Source organism: Micrasema longulum, unplaced genomic scaffold (assembly GCF_059751315.1).
Source record: "Micrasema longulum isolate JH-2025_06_02 unplaced genomic scaffold, ASM5975131v1 h1tg001006l, whole genome shotgun sequence".
Taxonomy (NCBI): Eukaryota; Metazoa; Arthropoda; class Insecta; order Trichoptera; family Brachycentridae; genus Micrasema; species Micrasema longulum.
Window position 1 is genome coordinate 275,481 of NW_028278194.1, and position 20,950 is coordinate 296,430.

At 32.5% G+C, this 20,950-nt stretch overlaps 1 protein-coding gene and 1 long non-coding RNA gene across 2 annotated transcripts in view; one reads left to right on the forward strand and one right to left on the reverse strand.

Annotated features, from left to right (window-relative positions):
* The window catches only part of LOC148277615 (multiple PDZ domain protein-like), a 434,817-nt gene that overhangs the window by 184,941 nt on the left and 228,926 nt on the right, over positions 1 to 20,950 (reverse strand). The gene's annotated exons all lie outside the window — the stretch shown is intronic.
* On the forward strand, positions 358 to 18,012 carry LOC148277618 (uncharacterized). Its single transcript, XR_015823407.1, has 2 exons — positions 358 to 482; positions 16,965 to 18,012. It is a non-coding gene; the product is annotated as an uncharacterized LOC148277618 (long non-coding RNA).

Consider the following 20,950-nt stretch of genomic DNA (forward strand, 5'->3'; position numbering starts at 1 on the left):
TCAAACATAGGCAAAATGGTAAATGTTACACAGAGTGTAAAATGGCTAACTTAAACCAGCCAATGACAGGTCATAAGCTCTGTAAATGCCTAAACTTCCATATCCCTCTCTTTAAAGTATTTTTTTTACCTATTGTAATTTTTTTATTATAAAATAAATGTTTGCTTTCAATTTATAAAGAGTTTTTCAGAAATGATCTGGAATTCAAAAACAGATTTATTTATTTATGTTATATTATGCAATCATTGCATAATATTGTAGTTTTTCATGTTACCGACTAAGTAGGTATGAGAAAAAAATATTCTGATACTTCATTTTGTAGAGTAGCAACCCGCATTACATTCGGTAAAACAGTTCGCTACTTGAACACGGCTCTTGTCAAAAATGCTGTTCAGAGAAATCACGTCCGTTTTAAAACGATCTGGTGAACAAAATTGAAATAAGATGTCACCATAAACCACCCGGGAGATTGGAGCCGAATCGTAAGTCAAAACCTCACCTTTAACTAGACTAATGTAGAACTGAACAAGCAACTAATATTGTTTAATTTTGACGCAGAGCTCCCTCAATCTTTAACCTAATCAAAATGCCATATCCGTACTTCTAATAATAACATTAGAATATATTTTCCAATTACATCTTACTTGGAAAATGTAATACTTAAGCTTTCGGATGATGAATCCACTAAATGTTTGTTTCATGCTGGTGGGTATACAGTAAAATACTATACTTGTAGTAACTGAAACTTAGAAATACCCACGTTATAAGAAACGTTAGGAGGATAGGATATTGAATGAGGAAAAATCATAAAAAAGATGACCATCGGGATGGAATCTCACAATGGACCTCCTCAAGAAGTTGATCGATATTCTACGAAAGCTGTATTTTATTATATTCACCAAGTTAAATAGTTTTGTGGTTTTTTGTGGCTAAATGAAAATTGATCGTTTATAGTATATATATTTTTTATTGTTTTTATTTAAATCTTAAAGTAGGGCACACATATTATACATATTGTTATGTGTGTTCTAATAATAACATTGCAAATATATTTAATTTATAAATTGTTTATCACACATGTCTTGACCATTATTTTAAATTTTGATATGTTTTTTTCTTCATAAATATTTTTTTCATTTCGTAATACTTTTTAATAGCTTTAAATAAATTTGAATTTCGTGACTTTGCCTTTTTCCTAAATGGAAGTCTAATTTTGTTCTTTTCTCTAGTATTGTGATCGTGTTCATGCTGGTTCCGAACAATTTTTTCCAAAATTCTGTTTTTTTTATTAGAGTTTATAATTTTATGAACAAATATCATTGTATTGTAAAATATTATTTGTTTAAATGTTAATAATTTCATTTCATTTACCATCGACTTTACCCTCGTATATCTGTTTTTTTTCAAAACGATTCTAAAGGCTTTACTTTGTAATACAGTTAGTTTATCTATGTTTTCTTTGATAAAAATAAAATGCTACTACAGTAGTTAACGTGTGGTTCAATAATTGATTTGTAAATAGTTTTGCAAGAGTCCTTATCAATAAATCTTCTGATCCTTCCCAAAATTGATATTTTTTTTGCAATCTTATTTATTACCATCTTAGCGTTTTGGTAAACTGTAAGTTTTGAATCCAACATTATACCTAAATATTTAATTTCAGTGACTTCATTAAGTTTTTCATTTTCTATTACAATTGATGGTGTAATTTCTATTCTTTTGTTTCCTATATTCATATATTTAGTTTTGTTAACATTTAATTTTAATTTATTAATTATTAGCCACAGTGATACACTATTAAGATCATGATTTAGTCTGTCCATAATTGTTTTATAATTTTCTCCCGATATATATATTAAGGCATCGTCTGCAAAGAGTCTTATTTTTGAATATTTTAATGTTTCGACAATATCATTTATGTATATAATAAACAAAACCGGTCCGAGAACCGATCCTTGTGGTACTCCAAATGAAATTTTGAGGGGCTCGGAAATTTCATCATTCACCTTCGTTATTTGGTATCTACCGCCAAGGTACTCTTCAAACCATTTTATAGTTTTTCCTTTTATTCCTATTTTTTTCAATTTTTAAATAATTATTTCTCAGTCTATTGTTTACTGTTGGACATGGGGGTGCTTCATGACATACTCAGTCTTTTGTCGGAGTTATCATTAAATGTCCCCGGCTACCGCACCCGTCACACGTCGAGCTCTCTATTTCATGTGCCAGCAGCTCGTACGAACTATGCCCAGAACTCTCCACTTATACGTTTTGCTAGTGAATACAATTTGAACTTTCCCCTTATTGATCCATTTGATTGTAAAAAAATAACATTTAAAATGCGCATCTTAAACATATTTTTTTGTCTTATACTTAGTTTCAATAATAAAGTCTTATTTTATCTTATTTTATTTTATTTTATTAAATTTTATCTCTAATTCTCAATATTTTATGAATATTTATATTTTCGACACTTGACACCCTCATTCCATCCTAACACCCACTCACCCACCCTCTCACTCACTTACACTCACACAAACACACTAGTATTGTATGTATTGTACGTGTATTTAATGTATTTCTGTGGATATCTGTCATTGGTTTTATTCTCTGTATATTTTATTTGTTATATTTTTGTTACATGTATTACTGTTGATATCCCCAATAAATAAAATAAAAATAAATAAATAGTAAATTTAAATAAGAGTCTCTTATTGTATCAATCGGTAAATTATTTATTTTATTTTATTTAGGAAATCAACAGATATAGTGTATAAACTCAGCACTAATAACAGATTTCCACATAGTATACAAAGTTAGTAAAGAAAATATATTACATATCAAATAAATACATACAATTTATACGCATAAAAATGTTATTTTCATGTACTCAATAATCAAAGATTTTTTAAATATTTATTTTAAGAACATTAAGTTACTGTAAATTGGGCGGGATAAGGACAAAAATGCTTGAAGAGAGGATAAGGAGGGGAGGGGAAATGTACATACTTATTATTATAATGTCTACTAAGTTACATAATACATTTTTAGTGTAAATTTTAAATCTGAAAGAGTAATGTTTGTGTAATCTATTTTTTTAAATTTTGTGTTGTACATTGAAAAAGTCATACGAAAAAAATCATTTTTAACATACGATGTTTTACTTATTGGTACATGAAACAGGTGGTACCGTCTACAAATCCTGGCTGGCACATGTATTGTTATTAAACCAAGCAACTCTGTACAGTGAACCATTCCTGTCATAATTTTGTAAAGCAGTAGTTGGTCCGCACACACTCTGCGTATTGTAGAGAAATGATTCCATGGAAGGTGGAGGCAGTGAGAGTAGATACATAAGAAATACCGGTTTTGTATTTAAGGTACTTTATAAATTTGTTTTGAATATTTTTTATTCTACTTATATATATGGCATACTGGGGAATCCATATCTGAGAGGCGTATTCCAAATGGCTTCTGACAAATGTATAATAAAATGAAATAAGGGCCTTTGAATTATCAAAGTGTTTACTCATTTGAATTATGAAACCTAACATGCTCAATGCTTTGGAGGTAATTTTATTGATATGCGATTCAAAAAGTAGTTTTGAGTCTAAAACAATCCCAAGATCTTTAATTTCGTGCTTTCTCATTAGTACATTATTGTTTAGTTTGTAATCAAAATTAAGAATTTTTCTTTTCCTTGTGAATGTAATACAGACACATTTGTTTATTTATTATATCATATTTATCTTGTAATAAACTTTGTAATATATAATTTTAAAATCTTTCATTAACTATTTTGTCACATCATCCTGAGGAAATCTGTGAGTACTATCAACTGAAAGATTATTTTTTTATGGAGCATTGTTAAATACTGAGTCGGTTGGTGAAGATTCTTTGCGAAAAGGAACATGGAAAATCTCCATAGCGACGTTTCTTGACCAAGTTGCCAAGTTCTTGGGCCGTATTTCAATTGAAAACCATACCAATCTATCTGCCAATGAATCCGTGGCTCTAAAAATTGTGTAAAGAAAAACATTGCTCGTGCACCATTATCCAGAGAATAAATGCGTTTGTATAAAAAAAAATCAGACCGCGGTTTCTCTTAAATAATTAGGAGATCGCATAACTAAAGAATGTAGCATGCACAAAGGTCTCGCAACCCGCCTAGGAGTTGCTGGAACAACTTTTTGCACGATGCGTACTGCTTAGAACTCAAGTCTATACTCGGTCAAAACGCAATGCCGATTATTATTTAACACTTGATGGTATACTAAAAGTACTCCTCATCTATCTCCCTTTGTTAACCATGGAGTTGATATAGTGCTTTATTTATTTAGTTTTTTATTGCTTAGTTCTTGGCATGAACACTTGACAAACTTACTACTATGCTCTATTTTTTATAAATTTATTGATATCATTCTAACTTTGCTGGAATTCCACTCGTCCATGCGCTTTGTAGCTGCACTATGACTGGTTATCTAGCTTTCATATACCAACTTAAAAATACCTAAATTTTATAAATGGGGTCTAGAATTCCAATCGTCTATGCGCTTAGTAGCTGCAAGACGTGTTTCAATCTTACTCCTTTTTATTATTCATATTATTTTAATTTTTTTAGTATCATTAATACACTAAATTTGTTTGTCAATTTTTAAAATGTGTAAATGGGGGCTAAATTTCTAACTGTCTATGCGCTCTGTAGCTGCAAGACGTACTGGGATATTTATTAATTGTACAGCGCCCTTGAGGTGATTTTCACAAAAATGGCGCTATATAAATTATCCAACTATATATATATATACTCCTATATGAAAGCCAATCCTGGCACATTTCCAGAACTCAAAACACTTAACTTTTCAGAGCTAATTTATATGAGAATTTGGTGGTTCGATTTTATGACCAACATTCCGAAAAAGAAAGTCCGAGACGATTTGAGAGTGCAGCGGTGGACCTGGATGGCTCAGGAGAGCCATAACCCAAGTTGCCTCATCTTCATACCTGCCTGTCCTGTAAAGCCGTCGATGATGATATTTTGACTTTATTCGATGGAACCAATGGGCGAAGGTTCAACGTAGGAAGAAGCGAAACCTTTTTGGATAAATTCTTATCAAAATGAAAGTTTCCCGAACGGGATTTATATAAATATTTATATGCATTTTTAACGTCAGTGAATTTAATCGCTTTAAACACTTAGTAACATTTATCATACTGCCTGCAAGAAGTTGACTTCCATTTTAACGTATGGAATTTTTGTTGAATATAATATTTAAACCAAGCATAAATTCATCCAAAAAATTGAAGTGTGTGATCACTTAACCAAGATGATGACAGAGCATATGTTTTGTAAATGCCTAGAATTCCGTATTTTCAAAAGCTTCATCTCTTTTAAAAAAAATATCTTATATTTTTTCAAATTAATTACTGAGCGAAATTTGAATTACTAATAATTAGACATACTAGGTTTAAGCATAAGTTGTGTCCGTTTTTTTACAAATTTAAAAATGAGCACAAAAGTAAAGGTCGTCATTGGAAACAAAATTTTCTGCTTTACAAGATATTGTGTTTTTTTTTACGTTACGTATATTAAAATGGAATGTCAAGTAGACGAAAGTAAGCATTTTTGAAACCTCCTTCTGCTCGCATTCAATCTAAGGAATAAAGCTGCCAAAGCTGCTCGCGATATTTGCGCAGTTTACGGTGAAGATGCTACAAATTATCGACTAATTCGTTGTGTCCTCTTGTTCTCTTCATTTGGAAATAAACGGATTCATCTTATCTTAACACCAAATACTTCTGTTCACTGTTCTCCATAGTCCATAGTATATAATCCATGTTAAGTCAAATTAAGAATACAACTTTGTGTGTGAAAGAGAACCAGGACGAACGAATCTCTCCTACATTATAAAGGTTTAGGTATTTTACTTCACAAAAGCCAACAGATGGAAGAGTTAAGGAAATGTGGATGTTTAAGCATAGGCAGAATAGTACATGTTACTGTGTGTAAAGTGGTCTTTTAAACCAGCCAACGACAGGTTATAAGCCTTGTAAATGCCTAGAATTCCATATTTCCTTATCAATTTTTTTTCCCTCTCTGTTGCAACAAAATTAAAAAATTATAAGTTTATTTAAGAAAAAAGGTTCACCAAATTTCAGAAAAGTATAATGAAAAATTAAACAAAACCAAATTTAAAAAGGAAATCCAGATTAAATTATCTTTGAGGGATGATTAACTTATTCCACCCTTAATTCTATGATAAGTTTCCTTGTAATTACGCGTCCTACCTTTCTTTCAGGATTTTCCGGATTTGAAATTTTGTTTTCAGGAAGATTTGTTGCAGCCCGCTTTTTGTCATTGTGTTATTTTGGTGTAAGAAGATTAATGGGGGCGCGGTGGAAAGGAAGCCGGAGAAAGGAAGAGTGATTATCAGAAATATTTATATATTCGCCTGGATAAATGAAATAATGGCGCCAAAAAAAAAATATTTGTAGATATTTCGTCCTTTCGCTATCACCACTGCGAAAGTCGTTTTTCTACTTTCTGTAGAACGATAAAGAAACTGCCAATTTTACTTAAAATTATTTTTTATCTATATTTGTCCAGAATGCATTTATATGCACTCGTCATCATCGTTCGCTTTTCGCACCTTATGGTGCATGGGAAACTGCGTTAATACACCAATCTTAATCATTTTCGTAACATGGAGGTAAGATTCTTTATTGTTTACTTTTTACTATGAAAACTCGACTAACTTACTACTACTCTGCTATTGTATTTATTTTTGTAATCATTGTCATAAACGATCAAATTATTTTAAACTTAATATTAATAAATATGGCTTGAATTCCAACCGTCTATGCTCTCGATAGCTTCAAGATGTGTTGCAATCCTGCTCTTATTTCTAAAAGATTTTTATTACATAATCAGAAACACCGAAATTTAATTTTTAAATAATGTAAAGAAGGGCTTGAATTTATACCGTCCATGCACTTTGTAGCTGCAAGACATGATGTAATCTAGGTCCTATTTGTTATTAAATAAAATTATAATTTTATGAGGAACTTGAATCCCAACCGTCAATGCGCTATATCGCTGCAAGACGTGTTGGGATATTTATTGTTCAGTGCCCTTGAGGTGATTTTCACAAAAATGGCGCTATTAAAACTATCCACAAAAATAAAAATAATAAAAGGTGATCAGTCTTACGCTTCAGGTATCAATCCAGAGACGATGAAATATTCAAGTGCAAAAACACCATTTGAAATGAATATTTCATGACAAGAATCGAACCCGAGACCTCTTGCATGATTGGTAAAAGCGCTGATTACTACACCTGATGCTTCATAGAAAGATAGTTTGAAATTATATTCTGAAAAAAAGCGTTGTCGCGTGAACATTGCCATGCAAAACGCGTAGTAGAGTAAAAAATACTAATTCTCCATGTCAGTTTAGTATGAATTCAAAGCTGTGTGTTGCGCCTTTTTACGATGCTTCACATTAGCTGACTACAAGTTAAGTTCCGCAACTTAAGTTAAATGGAACACAAGATGGGTGCTGAGTGCTATATTTAGTGTATACATATATTGTTTATTATTTTTATACTTTTGTTTAATTCATATTTGAAGAAACGGGGGCTCTCTTGTGGCCCTTATTAATGCGACTATTTTACTGATGCGAATTATGTTTAGAAGCAGGCAACAGTCGGCAACAATAAATACGCTATTTTATGAATTTTATTCAGAAACCAAACGTTTTAAGTAATTTGAAAATCAAATCTTAATAGAAGTAAATTTACTATGGTAACATATTTTCGATGCACATGGGAATACATATTTTCTTTTTTTTTTCCATAGTAATAAGAGTTTTTATGTTATAGAATTTAAGATATAAAATTATGTTTATATATTAGAACTTAACTATAAGCACCTGCTGACGCTTAGTAGGACTTGACAATTCGTTTTTATTTTTTATTTGTTTTTTTAAATAAATAAATAAAAAAAATTATAACACTAAATGCGGCGGTGGTTATGGATCGCATACGTGCAACGGTAATATTAAAAAAAAAAACACCAACATATCATTTGAAATATTGAATTTAAGTTTTAGACCTTCTGATTTGAAGAGAAAGATTTGACAGTAGATATTTTTTTCGTTAAATTATTGAGATAGCATTCCACCCCGTATAAGCAGACAAAGCTTGTGATGTAAGAAATCATACAAAAAACTGGACTTTTTGCACTATCCGCGTGCGACAGATACGGCCTCCGTATGAAATAATAATTATATTGATTTCTAGGTAGAGAGATATTCTTCGTTTGTGTCGGGACTAAGGCTCCATTTTGATTTATTGTTACATGACTGTAACTGACAAGCGTGTTGTTACACTGACACGATTCTGTAATGTCATAACAAAAATAGCTGTAGTGCGGACGAGTCTCGTCGCTTATTGCCGTAAAGTGAATTTAATTTTCATGTTTAGTAATTGCACGCGACCACCCAATGGGATTTCAGTAATGGATTATATAACGAAGTTATGTCAGACTGATATTTGACTGAGACAACAACGACATACTGTTTGGTAATGCTGACCTAAAATGGCAGTAATATAAAATAAAAGCTAGTTATCCCTTCCGGGCCCTAAATTATCTAACCATGACTTACTGAAACAAGATTTCGGCTATTCTAGTTTCGTCCGAAACAATTTATTTATATATACGCCCAGTAAGCATTTTTATGGACACATTTGTTCATAGAAAATTATTATAAAAAAAGTAGAAAGACTCAATGGTTTATAGTAGACTTTGTGGGATTAGAAGCGGGAGAGAGGTGTTTATAATTGAATTTTATTCAGTGATCGTTTGAAAGAAGACAACTTGTTATCAAAAAAATCAGGACTGGTATGTTTGTTGGCAGACTTAAGAATTCTAGGCATAGGGAAATGAAAACTATAGTTAGTTCTATGGTTATCGGTATGAAAAAGTAAGTTTTGTCTGAGGTTTCTAGTTGGGATATTTCATTTTATTGAGCTCAGTAGTTCAGGCGCATCAAAGAGTGTCGGATTTATTTCAACGGTCTTGAAGAAAATATATATTCAAGGTAGTTTCAAATTCATTTTACGAATATAGGTCTCTGGATAAGCCCAACGTCCAGCCTATCTTTCTCAAAAATCTATGTTGAACTGATTCAATATTCTTGATGTGAACATCATAACATGGAGACCAGATAACAGAGGAATATTCTAGGTGCGGGCGAACTAGGGAACAGAAGAGAGCTTTAAGGGTATTGATATTTTTGAAGTCAACTGTGCTTCTGTTAATAAATCCAAGAAGTTTTAAGGATTTATTGATAATATGTTCAATGTGAATTTTGGTAATTAACACGAATTGTCCAAATCCAAACGGCACGATACACTTAGGGCGGATTGACATTTATTGTACTATTTTGTATTTATTTAAAATGTATTCAGGGGCAACTTGTATAAACGCTTCTCCCCTATCTTAAAAAAATATATACTCAAAATAAATTAAACAAAGTATAAATCTTAATATTTATACATGTAAACAAATCTATGTCGCAGAGGCAGATGGATGCAAATCTAGATTTTGATGAAATGACATATCGATATTCAAATTCAGTTTATAATCATGTCCATTGATTTTTAAAAATGAAAATCTTAATGAAAGAACCAATGTATTAAGAAACTTAAAGTACAAATTAATTCTATAAATTTTAAAAAAATACTTAGAAAAAGTAAAAATTTAGGTTTTGGTTGAACATTTGACGTTTGGATTTGCATCCGTCTACCTCTGAGGTACAAAGTATTCTCTTTGTTATTAAACCTTGCTAATTTTAAAAAAATAATTGGTATTTTTTCATACAAAACCAATAATATTTTTAAAAAAAATATGTATATATATTATTTCATCATAATTCTCTTACCGCGTCTAATGGTACATAGGATGTTGCATTTGTACACCAATCGCAGTGAATCTCGATTTAAAAAAAATACATGAAGGTAAGATGATCAGTCTTACGCTTCACTTGTCAGTCCTGGGACTTTGAAATGTTTTAGTGTAAAACGTCTTTTTAATGAAATATTTCATGTCAACTATGTCGGGAATCGAACGCAAGACCTTTTGCATGGTAGGCAAATGCGCATATTTACTGCACCGTGGGGCTGACTATATATTATTTACTTAATTCAAAAATAATTTAGTTTGACTTTTTTTAAATAATTGAAAAATAAATTAAATTATTTCAAGGATGATGAGGGTGCTAGAATTTCAAACATTCATTCGTTTTGTAGCTGCAAGACATGAAAAAATCTAGCTTCTATCTCGCACTCGCGCACACTCCGCTCAAGTGAACAAAAGAGCCAAACGAACTAGAGACCCGAAAGAAACAAATGATACGAAGATGCAAAAGATGCAGAGATATAATGAACTAAATGAGCCAAATGAACAAAAGACACATTTGTTCAATTGAACTACTTAAAAAATTTGGTTGCTTAAACTTTGGTTTTTACGTTTTTGGTTAAAGACACAGATCAAGTGACACGTATCTTTTCGGTGACAGGGTCTTACCCACCTCTAGATTGCAAAGGGCTTTGCATTGGTACACCAATCGCAGCGTATCTTGATCATTTTTTGTTACATGAACGTAAGATGGTTAGTCTTACGCTTCAGGTACCAGTCCAGGGACTATGAAATATTCTAGGCTAAAAACACCCTTTTCAATAAACATTTCATATCAACCACGTCGGGAATCGAACCCGAGACCTCTTGCATGGTAGGCAAACGCGCTGACCATTACACCACAAGGCCGACACGTTTTTTTATTAAACCATTGAATTTTATAATAATGATGCCAGTCTGCAAGATGTCACGAAATCAATGAAACTGGTAACGGGTTTTTCCAAATTTGTGGATTAAAGTATTACTCTTTTTTTATTTCAATAATAACCTAAAATGAACTTTCATCAAGAACATTCACTTACAAACTTGAAATCATCATATTGATTGAATTTTTTGCATAATTCCACCCAATCATATTAAGAACTTATCAAAATTACTAAAAAAAATTCTTCGAAATGATTTAAATAAAAAACACCATTTTTGTCTTCGTTTATCTCTGTGCAAACAACATTTAATTAATTGCTCTGTAGTTAAATAATATTTTTTTTTTTAAATCTTATGATTTACCCAAATATTTTATTTTGAGGGCCGTTTTCTACGAATTGTGAATAACTCAGTATTAGAAAATGAGAATCAAGTTGGGGTAAAGTGGAATTCGAACCACGGACCTTTGAGCCTTGAGTCCGAGACACTAGGCACGTGACCAGAAACCGTTTAATATGTCATATTTTTTTATTTTTTATTTTTAAATCATATAACACAAAGTATTTTACAAGTATAATACGTTGAATAACATTTCCAGGAGTTACAACAACTCAATTCGGGGCATAAATAATATAAACATTTAGAAAATAACACATATTAAGAACAACAAAGCAAGTTTAGCATCTTTATAACTAAATATGGCACAACAAAATATACGTCAAAAACCTTTTCTTACAAGTAAAATAAATATATATATAAAAAAACGCTTTTAAGGACAAAAAAAGTAGTGAATCTACTAAGGGAGATAAGGTCATTAACATCATATGTCACGCAGATGATGCTGCCATAGTGATGATGAGAACATATCCATCTCAGTTAGTAGTAAACATCTGGATGCCTAAGATATGTTCGTTGCTGTTTGGTGGCTTTTTTCCAGCCGTAACTACAAAAATCCGGATTTCGTGTTTTTTACTTAACATCCATTCCCCTCCCAGTTCTCCGCAGTACCTCCCTACGAACGGGTGACGTGACATTAAATCATTGCTGTTCAATGCATCGCTATATTATACAGTTTATTCTGGTGACAGTATTTTATGAAAAACGTATGAATTTCGCAGAAAAAATAAAATATTGTGAAATAATTATTTTAAAAACTACCATAAACATTGAAAAAAACTGTTTTTTACTCTGTATTTATCGCATTTTAGATGGGGTTATTTTGGTACCCTCCCTGAAATTACCTTTTTTTTTAAACTTATGCGTATAAGCTTGGAAAGGTGAATATTTGTATACAAACACTTACCGTCTTTTCTATGTATAAATACTCTGGAACGCGTTGTAAGTACGTAATTTATGTACTAATCACGTTCTAGCAACGCTTTTTCTACCCCCGCGAGGGTGTTCAGAATCGGATTGCAAAACGCCTATTACACTAACATTTAAATCCCACTTTACACTTTCACCATAGCTATCATCACCATCATTCTCACTCCAGCGGTGCATAAAACACTACATTGGCAAACCAAAAGCAGCAGTTAAGGTGATCATAATCCCTCTTTCAGTCCAGGAACAATGAAACGTTGTAGTTTAAACAACTTCTGAAATCAATTTCACGTCCATTCTGCCAAGAATCGAACCTAGGGTGTTAAGAATGGTAGACGAATACTTGACCCACGACATAACTAGGTGGACGTATCTCCACTCGATTTTCTTGTACTGCATTTTTACCTAAGAGCTCTGGTTCCATTTTAATTCAGAAAAGTGTTTTATGTAAAAATCAAATGCCGCCTTTAAAGCGCCTGCATCACACCTATTTTTGTCTATGGATGCGATCGCATCATCTTACTAAGGAGAAAAACAATAAAATACTGAGTTTTTTTAGAATAGGTGTCTCAGAAGAATCTTAGGTATGCGGTGGTTTGAGTTTGTTAGGTATAGAGAAAAAGAGAACGAACGCAACAAACACTGACAACTTTCAAGCCGAGGTGATACAGTTGGCTGAGCCATAATATAATGCGGACGCCTCCTGAGAGCTTTACTCACGCTTGCTGCTTCACAAGGCACCAGGTTCTCGACGTGCGGACTGTTCCCGTCGGCAGTTCATGTCAAAACTGCTGGACGCGAACCTGCCTTGGGATAATGCACAGGAACTGGCAACTGATAGAGATGCCTGGAGGTTCTTTGTGAATACCATACGCATGACTTTGGAGCGGAATGATGAAATGCTAGTGATTATAGTAGTTGTACAAAAATATACAATCAACATGCTAACAGAACTCGTGATATTGGAATCTTACACGTACGTGAACTATCCGTTTTATATTTTTGTGCAATTACTGTAGTAAAGATGTTTAGTTAAGTTATTTAATTTTACAAATATGCAATTCAAATGCAGTTTTTAATCATTTTTTATGTAAAAAACTTTAATAATTTTCCAGAAATTTTAAAATCAAAAGCAATTACAAAATCATTTCAATCTAAATTTAAAAAAAACATAAGAGACCCACCCTATCCTAAACCCCATACAGTAAAAATTGTGTATCTTTTAGAATGCAATATCAAATTTGAAGGATTTATTTTTACATAATTTAAATGAAATGTTAATAAAATATACTTTATTTATATATATATATATAAAATGAACAAACTCTCCCTTAAAACACGAGTTTTCACCCTATTCAAGAGGAAGAAAAGATATAATTCTTTATTTATTTTGTGAACAATTTTTTTCAATAAATAAATAAAAACATTGGAATTTTTATGTTATAATCATTAGTGTCTTGACGAAGAGCCTGACACGTCTCGAAACCAGTAGACATAGAAAAGTCGATAAGTGGTTAAATACAATTATTTACTAACATTCAAGAAATTATTAGTTAAATTTGTTATTATTGATTTCTTAAGGGGTAAATGTTGTTTATAACAAATAAATTAGACAGGCGCCGTGACGCAGTTACATAGTTAGACGACCAACTGTGAAACTGGCATGGCGTCCTGAGTTCGATTCCCACCAGTTGAAAAAAAAAAAAAAAATTTAATTAGCCTGGGCGTTCTGGTTTTTTTTAAAAATAATATCATTTTTTTACCTCTTTCCATAATATCATTTTTCCAACGTGCTGGCAAACGTCTTATTTTTTATTACAAACGATTTTTTTTTTTTTAATTTGACGTTTAACTAAATATAAATGCAATTACCAATCAACCATGTCGAAATATTTCATTCGTATTATTTCTTTAAATTAATTCTTTTTAATTCCAATTTATTTAGCATCTTTGTAATGTGGAGGTTTTGAAAAAAATTTACATCTACAATGTGCATTTTTATAAACATTTTTATACATTATTTTTAATAAATAATACATCGCATTATTTTTTTACGGAACAAAAATATGTTTCTTATCATAATAAACACAGTACTTACTTGAACTAATATTATTGTTTTTAAGTACTATTTATGAGAACAATTACTCGACACACCGTAAGGTATATAATAAATTTTTAAAATACCAAACACCAAAACTTGAAATGAACGATTTCGACATTCAAAAACACACAAAGTTTCGAAAGAAAATACAAAGCTTTTGCAAATATACACAGACGTCAAACCGCGAATCGTCTCATTCAATGTAATAATTTCTTAACGACACGTTTGAACACCAGAAAAGTAAAAACATCGATAGCGGACAACACCAAAACACTATATTTTAAATTCCTATTGGCTCGGCATTCGCGACATTTTGATTGAAATAATATTTCATCCTGTTTCGTTTCATTTCGTGTGCCCCCGTGAGCATTTCAGGAGCGACGATCCCTCCCCTCGCTGACGTCTTGCCCCTCCCGAAGCCGGGAGCGCACTAGCAAATGATTCCCGAACTGAATTTCGAGAGGAACAAACCGGATATTTCGTCTTCGTCTCTCTCGCGCGAAGTGGTCGGGAAAGCTGGCGCGTTCTCGCTCGATTTTCCCGATCGCGATCGGAGCGCATCGGGAATTTTCGATGGTTTTTTTCGTCGGACCATTTGGTAGCGAAATTATATACATTTTTGTCCGTAATTAACGAGTCTTGCGTACTAATATATTCTTGTCCTTAACTTACTTCCGCTAACAAAACACCCCCTCCCTAATGAGAACAGGACAACAAATTGATAGGCATTTCTGAAGTTTTATCATTTACGAATGAATACGCTTAAAAACAATGTTATACTAAAATGACACCAAGCTAAACTACGACATTTTCTTAACAAAACAAACCATCACGCCGTTTCTCCGTAAGAGAAGGCAGAGAGGATAGAACGTCATATCACTCTGTCTTTGCATACAAATCTCGCTTCCTCTACATTCATACATATTCTCATGCACGCGCGTCGATTATTCCGACTTTTCATGTCCATGTCCATCTTCAAGTTTTTGTTAGGTTAGGTCATGCCATGTCTTTTTCGCTCTTCCTCTATTTCTGTATCTTTTTTGGCCGTTCTTTCGCTGTCCATTCACTCTACATGAACGGAGACCTCCTTTCTCAGCCTTACATTATGTACGGATATCGAGGTTTGTGCATCTATCGCAGGTACATAGTTTTCCAGACATTGGCCTGAGAGATCGCATTTTGACAGTATTCCTCCTACTTTCACCCCCGTTTTTTCAAGTCTATACTTTGCTCCCATTCATCAGGGTTGGCACTAGGACTCCGTTGTGAACTGCTAATTAAACCTCTTTCAACGAAGATTTATTTGCTAAGGTTGTATTGCACCGTTCACTTTGTTTCCGGCACTCTCCCTCCTTTCAATATATTTCACAGTCATTCCATCCCTATTAAACATACTTCCCCGTTACACAAATTCCTACCCGTTTCAATAATACCCTATTCGCAGTGATTTCACATTTAGTCATATTGTGGCGAGCAACACCAAAAGTCGTGAGGTTGGCAGGTCCGAAATCCGCCTTTGCCCGCAACGCGTAGTCTACTGCAAAGTCAGCCCGGACGAGATACTAAACGCCGTGCATCGGAAGAATTCACTACATTTCATCTTGGCATTTCGTGTCACCTGCCCACAGCTCTCCGCCAGTGCTTGCTATTGTTAATTCCATATGTACAAGATAATAGGATGTAAGTCATGTGTAACTACTTAATGAATAACTTCAATTAAATTTCGTCTTTCTCATTTAACCTCAAATGAACTCCGCGCACCCGTCCTATAATACTTTTATTCCTTACAAAAACCATCATCTTCGATGTCTTTGGGTCAGTTATTAGAAAAACCACTTTGCATCATTCGAACAAAAGCAATATTACTTATGATTTAAGCATAGAATTAAGAATAGTCCAGAAGGATAGTAGAATCATATTTGAATACATCGGACTGTGTCCATCGATTCCCCCACTATCCCCTTCTTTCGTGACGCGCATTCGTGAGGTCGCAGCGTAATGTTGCTTGGTGAGAAAAAAAATCATAACACAAATGTAAGTTAAAAAAAAAGCAATTTGTTAATTTTTTCTAAAATTGTTTTATGAACGCAAAAATTTAAATCAAATTTTATTATATAAAACGAATATTATTATATCATGTCCAATAATATTTGATGTTTTGAAGATAATGTCGGTCAAATGTCTACCACAGAGTTGTTTAATCCGAGATCCAATTTTCATTAATTCTCTCATTAGATGAGCAAAGTAGGGTAGAAAAATTTACTACCCTGGCATCACTAACAAAATTTCCATTTTGTTTCTTAGATAATCTGATAGAAAAAGAATTCAATTTTTAAGTAATGCATTTGCTATACACATATTTATTTGCTAATTACACATGAAATGTGATTGTGTCGTGTTTCTTTAAGATCCTAGTAGTATTTCTACTTTTTAAAAGAACACAACACAGCATAGTTGAATTCAAATCAGGAGTTGCGTACTGAGCGATGTCTACAAAGAAACTAATATGGCAAAACGTAAACCTCATTTATAAGTAGTTGAGTCGCCTTCTGTTTGATGTGCGTATGCGGTTTCTGGACTATTCTTAACACTATGAATTGAACTATTCATTCTTTACGGAAAGGCTAAATAAACAGTGGCTGAAAATTTCTTTATTTATAAAATATTATTTTCTATCTATTTTTGATGCTTTTGATTCCAGGAAAAAGTAACGTATGAGCTTCGAGTTCAGACAAATCCTCGCGGGTCATGGCGGGTTTATGAGCTACCTAAACCGTTTTAAACTTTCTGAGATCAACTGCTGTCCATGTGATGATGAAACCCCTCAAGATGCTTTCCACGAGTTTATGCATCGCTTCCTTTTTACCCCAGAAGCCTTGGTAAGGACCTAATTGGCCTGCCGCACACTCGACGAGTGGTATGGAAAGTAGCAAAGAAAGGAGGCAGAGACATAGTGTGGCAACATTACTCGTCTTGCCGCATGTCATGCTCCTCATCGTGCCCACCGCTCCCTATTTTGTCGGTTTTTTGAGCGCGAGTCAAAGGACCGGCAATATGAGCGCGAATGGCTGGCCACATAATCGCGCGGTCGCAGTACGCATCGAGCGCTCACACAAGACACAAGCGTCATATTAGAATGATGTATATTTATTGATATGACATTGAGACATATATATATGTTTATATATACCAGTTGGGGCCTTTCTTGTTAAACCAAAATTAAAAAAATTCAATCTTTACAAAACTCGGCTCTTAGATTAATCAACAGATCAGCTAGAATTGATAAAGAAGAGATACCCGAACTTTTAAAAAAGCAAGGGTGCCTGTCCGTAAATGCTATTCTATGGCTCAAATTTGTTTCTATATATCGATTTGAAAGTAACTACCAGAAAAAGTTTATACATACGCACAATACAAGGCTAGCACAACGTGAAAGCTTATCAGTACCGAGGTATGTTAACAAGTATGGTTCCTAAGCAGATCTTTAAAGAAAATGTTGACAAAACTTTTGAAGAAAAAATAATTAAATGGCTCATATTACGAGTATGTAACAAGGCTTTATATGAATTATCAATTTATGTTACAATCATCTATTTTATTTTTCGTAAATAAATTTTGTGTAAAAATATGTATGCTTTTAGTTATTAATAATGTTTATATCACTTTTTAAAATTATATAATTTCTCTAACGTTTTTACTGAAAGGAAAAATAAAAAATAAAAAACCTGCTGACAAGCCGGTTTCGTGGTTAGGTGGGTTTCATTATGTTTCCTTTTATATTTTTCCGTTCATGTTTACCTTCTTAAATAAAAAAATACAAAAAATGTATACATATATGTAAAATTAGCCATACTAAAAATGCATAGCGTGCACGCTGCAACAGTTTAATCGTCCATTGTATATAAAGACAAATGACAAGTGCGGAGCGTCGCTATTCACTGCGCGAGTAGAGCAGTGTGTGGGCGGAGAGGGCGAGGAGCATCGTGATGAGCAGCGCAAGGAGCATAGGGTGGCGAGGCTATAAGCCACATCCATTCCGTAATAAGTCACAATGACTTATCACAAGGTAGTATCTTTCAAGGTTGGAATAGTACAGGTAATAATGACAATAAATGATAACAGGATACAAAATGCCGTGATCTCTCCAAGTGAAACGAAAGGCCTATTGATGTCTATCAACAGTCCTTGAAACTTCTCTTGAATGAGTTTTCTGTGGTTTTCTCTTCATTAAGCAAATGCGGAAAAGTTACTTTGATGGTCCACAAATGAAATTTTCTCCCTTTTCCAACACTTTTTAGTGTTAGGAAATAAAATCCGATAGTGTAAAATAAACCTTGTATATTGCAAGGTCGATAATACTGCAACTCCCGTTTGAAAATATTAAAAAAACCCCTGTCAATCTGATAGCCAAATCTCGTCTAGTCTGCCTTAGCACGGGTCTTCTCCTACTAGGCAATACTTTATAATATATATTTAAAAAAATAAAAATAATAATAATTTATTTTTTTTAAATATCCGGATATAAAAAATAAAGTAGATGTTTTAAAAAAAAGGCGCAAGCGGCCGACGCATTTCTTTGTCAAAGCGATGAAAAAGTTCGGTGGTTTTTAAATTATTTTTTTTGTTAATCGACTATAAACTAAGCCAAAATTAAATAATATTTATGTGTTTATCGTATGATCAGCGCTATTATTTTAAAAAACTCATGTATTTTTAAAATTACTTTGCGTATGACGTCTCAAGGTGTCTTCCCCTTCTTCTCAATAAGTTCTGCTGATTCGTCAGTTGATTTGCTGTAAACTGGAAATCTATTACAACACTCTTATCATTGGTGGATTCGGAAGAAAAGGTGACGTCATGCAAAGTAGTTTGTTTTTATAAAAATCATTTTAAAGAAACTTTGCCATACAATTTAATGCTCCAATTACCGCGCATTATAACATTTCTCATATCTGATTTCCCGTAAGGCTGAACTTCCTTATTAATTTTGCTAGATAGTTTGAGTAAGGTTTTATACGATAACGTCCGGCGTTCATTAATCCGGATAGTTGCAGTTTTACTAAATTTATAATGATTATTAATAAAATGTTATTTTTGTAAGTAAATAAGTGTATTAAAAAAGTCGTAAAAATAAATAATATATTAATTGGTATGAGCATTAAAATGACACAATATTCCTTGTAAACCGCACCTCAGATTTAACAAATATTGCGTTGCCCTCTAATATTTAGAAAAAAGAAACAAAAATCTTATCTAGACAGGCATGCAAATTCGTGTGAGAAAGAAAAATAAATATATTTTTAATATTTGTGTCTAAATTGTTACCATAGCTATGACACTGACTGTCAGTGTTATTATTTATGTAAGTAGTATAAAATTGTGGAATAGGTGTTTTAAAACATAACTCACTGTCTACTTGTGTAATAAATTGGATTATATTTATAAATGAAACGATGTTAACATATACGTTTTTTAAAATTGCAGGGTAAATAATTCATTTTTTCATCACATATGGTGTCACATCACTACGAATGTCCGTTACAAAATTAAGGCAAGGAAGGCAATTACCCACCAATTGAAATTTCGTCATTAACGAACTTATTACGTATACATTTGTTTATAATTTTAATACAACAGTAATGATTGTTTTATTTTTTATTAATTTTGTTTTATGAAGTTACGTTGGGTTACGTTTTATAATTTTTTAAATAAGTTTTTTTCCTTTCAATAAGTTAAGTATAAAAAACATTTTTTTTGTGGTTTTGCTGTTTCTAGAGGGCCAACACGTTTAAATCAGCCAACACGTTAAACGGTGGCCTATCTTAATTTATTTAACGAACAGCCTAGGCATCCAATTCTAGGTCAGAGGAGTCACGAGTACCTTTCTCCCAAAAATTTACAACACTACCTCTGGATTTAAAATTTAATACAAATAAACGGAAATTCAATTAATTTATTAAGAAATGGCTTCTGGATGTGGGTCCCGAAAACTGCCTTGAGATGGCCACCCCACCAAAACAGTAGTCTATTTGAACTCGGAATTATTTTTGCATGTCTGCTATTTATGTTTTCTGTTTTTATCAATACAGTGTTATGTATTATATTATATTTATTTATTATGTACTAGAACATTTTATAAAAATAATGTTAATGAATGCCTTGACACTGGTGCTTAGTGAGGTGTTCATATAGAAAAGAAAAAATATAATGTTTTTTTTAATAAAAAAAAATAAAACAATAATAATGTCGGCATTTAATGAACAGTCGAGCCTTCCAATTGAGTAACCGTTTTAACTATTAAGTGAAAAAATCTGCGTTTAAAGAAACAGTAAAATAATAAAATAAAAAACCTATTACTTTATTGATAGCTAAAATTAAAAATAGTGTTTTTTTTTATTGCTGTTTTTTCTCTAGAAATTTTATAATGAGGAAGTTCAGTGTCTTTTTTTATTTTTGTATTTGTTAATGGAATATTAAACTAAGCCAAATTTTTTCAATTTTTCTTTAATGTATCGTATTATCAGCGCTATGATTTTTTAAAGATTTGTATTTCTGAAATAACTCCGCGTGTAACGTCGTGTGTAAGGTTGTTCTATGACAGTTCTTCCGATTGGTTCGTTTACGGTGACCAAACCGGATATCCTTCAAAGCTCTCATATCATTGGACGGTTCATATGAACCAGTGAC